Source organism: Centroberyx gerrardi, chromosome 16 (assembly GCF_048128805.1).
Source record: "Centroberyx gerrardi isolate f3 chromosome 16, fCenGer3.hap1.cur.20231027, whole genome shotgun sequence".
Lineage (NCBI taxonomy): Eukaryota > Metazoa > Chordata > Actinopteri > Beryciformes > Berycidae > Centroberyx > Centroberyx gerrardi.
In genome coordinates, this window is record NC_136012.1 from 5,040,661 (window position 1) to 5,044,036 (window position 3,376).

A 3,376-nucleotide genomic window follows, 5' to 3' on the forward strand; every position below is an offset into this window, starting at 1 on the left:
AGTGAGACATGAAGATTGACTTCAGGATGTCAAGGCAGGCTTTCAACGGTCTTCTAAACATTTTGCACCAGGAGAGGGATCATGGCTGGGGACATAATATAGAGGTCCTTATTTTTGTTTTTTGGCTGGCCCATGGGGTGTCTTACCGGGTGACGGCATGGGCTTTTCATGTGCCAAAGTCAACCATTTTTAGAGTTGTGCACAGGATTGCCAAGGAGATTCGCAGATGCAAGTCAAAGGTCATCTTCTTCCCCAGTCCAAACACCTTGGAGGAAGTTGGTCGAGGATTTGGACAGCTGGCGCAGCATGAGGCCTTCAATAAGGCTGTGGGGGCTATAGATGGCTGTCACATCCGAATTAAACCACCCAAACACAACCAGTTAGATTATTTTAACTACAAACAGTTTCACTCCATTCAACTTCAAGGCATCTGTGACTCCTCTGGGAGATTTCTGGACATTTTTGGTGGTTATGGAGGTTCAGTACATGGCACACGGATTTTGAGAAACAGCCCTGTTTATTTCAATTCCCTGTACCCCCCCACCTGGTTTCTTTCTCTTGGGAGATGGAGGCTACCCTTGTCTTCAGCTTCCAATTATGATTATAACCCCTTTCAGACACCCATTACAAGGGAGGATGCAGGACCGCTTCAATAAAATGCATGGCCGGGCCCGTTCCATAATTGAGAGGACATTTGGGGTCATGAAGGCATGGGGGCGGGCCACCTTATTCAAGGCGCTGGAGGTTAGGCCCAATTTCTGTTCTGAAGTTGCCTTGGCCTGTGCGTTCCTCCACAATGTGTGCCTCACACATGGAGACGTCATGGAGCCAGAGCTCCAGCCTGAAGAACCTGGTCCCCTTGCTCCACATGACCTACAAGACATCCAGGAGAGGAGTGGGGCCCACATGAGGGACAGATTATGTGCCCACATATCGGCACCCCAGCACCTTCAGGCCCCATTAAGGGATCATGATTATGCCAGCAGATGAATTTTTGTTGTACACTTAAGTTAATGTTGGGCTTACTCAAATCCCCTTTAGTTCACATTTATACCGGTTACCACAACCCTGTTTTACCCTTAAAACATTTCTGTTCAACTTGTTGAAATCATTTAATGTTGTGGTCATAAAGCTATGAATAACTACACTACTGCCTTCTGTGATTCTTGTTTGTGATGGATCTACAGGTTTTTTGATACTCAAGAATGACATTTCAACACACATTTCTGTTTTGCACCCACAAATCTCCCTTAAAGCAAACACTTTCAATATTCATGCTGGAGATCTCAATTCAAAGAACACTGCACTGAGACGGATGAAAAGCAACTCATGTTTAATGTCATACAGCTTTGAACTCAAATCATTTGATTTAAGGAAATAGAAATCTATGTAATTTATAGCTATACATATTTTCAAACAACTCAAATTAAACAAATCCATAGGGTTGAGAACAATAAATTAAAATATTCAAACCAAAAAAATGAAAAGGCTACTTGTGCTTCTTCACTTCCCAAAGATGCCAATAAGGGTGTCCAGCTGCTCCTGCTTTTTCTTTTCTCTCTCTTCCTCCCTGTCATCCAGCTCCCTCTGCTTCTTCTCCTGCCTTTCCGTGTACTCCTTTAGGTACTCCACAACCTCATTTTTTCTTTTTTTTGGTGTTGGCCTTTTGGAACCCCCAGATAGTTGGTTTGGGGTAGTGGATGGCCCTGGAGCAGAGGTACTGGGCACCTCATCGGGCACCTCATCAGGCTCCTCTGCAACATCTGATGAGGAGTCAACTGCTGTGGCAATTATGTTCAGAGGCTTGATGGAGTCCCTCTGCCCCAGAGCCTTGTGCATTGCCTCGAAGAAAGGCCAGTTCCCGGCTGTCACCTCGCCACCCTCCGTCCCTGATCCGGTCAGTGGCAATATCAGATCCTGTGTAAAGGGTGTAAGAAACACAAGGTTAAATTAACACATTACATCTTTTGATATAACCATACTGATAATTTATAGGACTGGAGGCAAATAATTCACAAAGATTCACCATCAGTGTAAAGTAAACCCACATACAGAAATAGCCTACATGTGATCCAGTGGCCCATTTGTCAGATAATACCAGATAATAAGTGGTTTACCCTATACTTTTTAAGTTTTCCCACTTCTTAGTGGCTTGACTTGCTGTTAGCTCATTCTCCAACCCCATCTCTTTTATGACCAAACTGATGAGAAAAGCAAAGTTGGGGGTCCATTGGGATAAAATGCTAATGTCGGGCAGGACATTTACCACAGCAGACTGTCAGTACTATATGCCACACACACACACACACACACACACACACACACACAGTTTATAGCAGATGTATCAGCTCTAGCTGTTGTGTTTACAGTCATCCATTGGCTGGCTAAATAATCATGAACTGACATTTCTAAAGTTTACTAGCTAAATACTTACTCGAAACCTTGAGCAGACGCATTTCTGTGGCCAGTAAAGTGAGGCTCGTACTCCATCCGCAGTTGGATGAACTGCAGTGTTTGTTGTTCGCTCCCTGTTTGTAAACAAAATAGTAATGTTGTTGGATCAGATCTGATGAAAGCATATTTGGAAATCCTCATCATGCCATCGTAGGACAAACAACTACACACAGTTCTGGCTATGATACACCAGTGCGCTATATGTTTCTACTTACTTGTAAACTTATTTTTTCTTGTAACGTTAGTTGCTCCTTCCATGTTTCTTTACCGTTTTTTTAACACTTCCGGGCTTCCCCCTGGTAACCACGGTAACCCCGTATTTAACGTCACAACGCTATGAACTGTGGGTAATTCCCTCAGGCAAAGTCTGCAGAAATGCGGACTTATGGAAAGTGTGCATAAAGGACTCAAAATGTCTGCGGAAGAACCCTCATGCACTTTGACAGTGGGAGAGCCCTAAGCCCTCGCGGACTTCGCGGGGACGCGCCTCAAAGTCCGTGAGTCCGTGAGTGTGGACATTGGGATTGGGCGTAAGCTAGCGAAGATGGCTGCTAGCTAGCTAGGTAGCTAGTGGCAGAAAAAATACCTTTCTCTGGGTGGAATTATGCCACTTTAATTATATCGAGTGCAAGGATGAAAATAACATTGGACATCAACGTTGTTTGGTTTTCTGATCATTCACAGGAGAGGAAATTGAACTTATCCTGATTTTGAAGGTAAGAGAAGACAATTTAGGGAGGTGTAACGGAAAAGTAATATAACAAATTACTGTGCCCAGGTATTAATAAAGTAATTATATTAGTTTTGAAATGAGTGACGTGTAAGATAATTATTTTTATTTTTTTCAGTAATGACTCCTACACACACACACACACACACACATATCAGAAGCCATATGATCCTTAACTTTGATATTTTTTTA

General features: G+C 43.2%; 1 long non-coding RNA gene across 1 annotated transcript; it reads right to left on the minus strand.

Moving 5' to 3' along the window:
- Positions 1-1,517: 1,517 nt before the first annotated feature.
- On the minus strand, positions 1,518-2,730 carry LOC139920745 (uncharacterized). The gene is made up of 3 exons (XR_011785060.2): positions 2,670-2,730; positions 2,435-2,528; positions 1,518-1,917 (listed from the first exon to the last, which is right to left on the minus strand). It is a non-coding gene; the product is annotated as an uncharacterized LOC139920745 (long non-coding RNA).
- Positions 2,731-3,376: the final 646 nt, after the last annotated feature.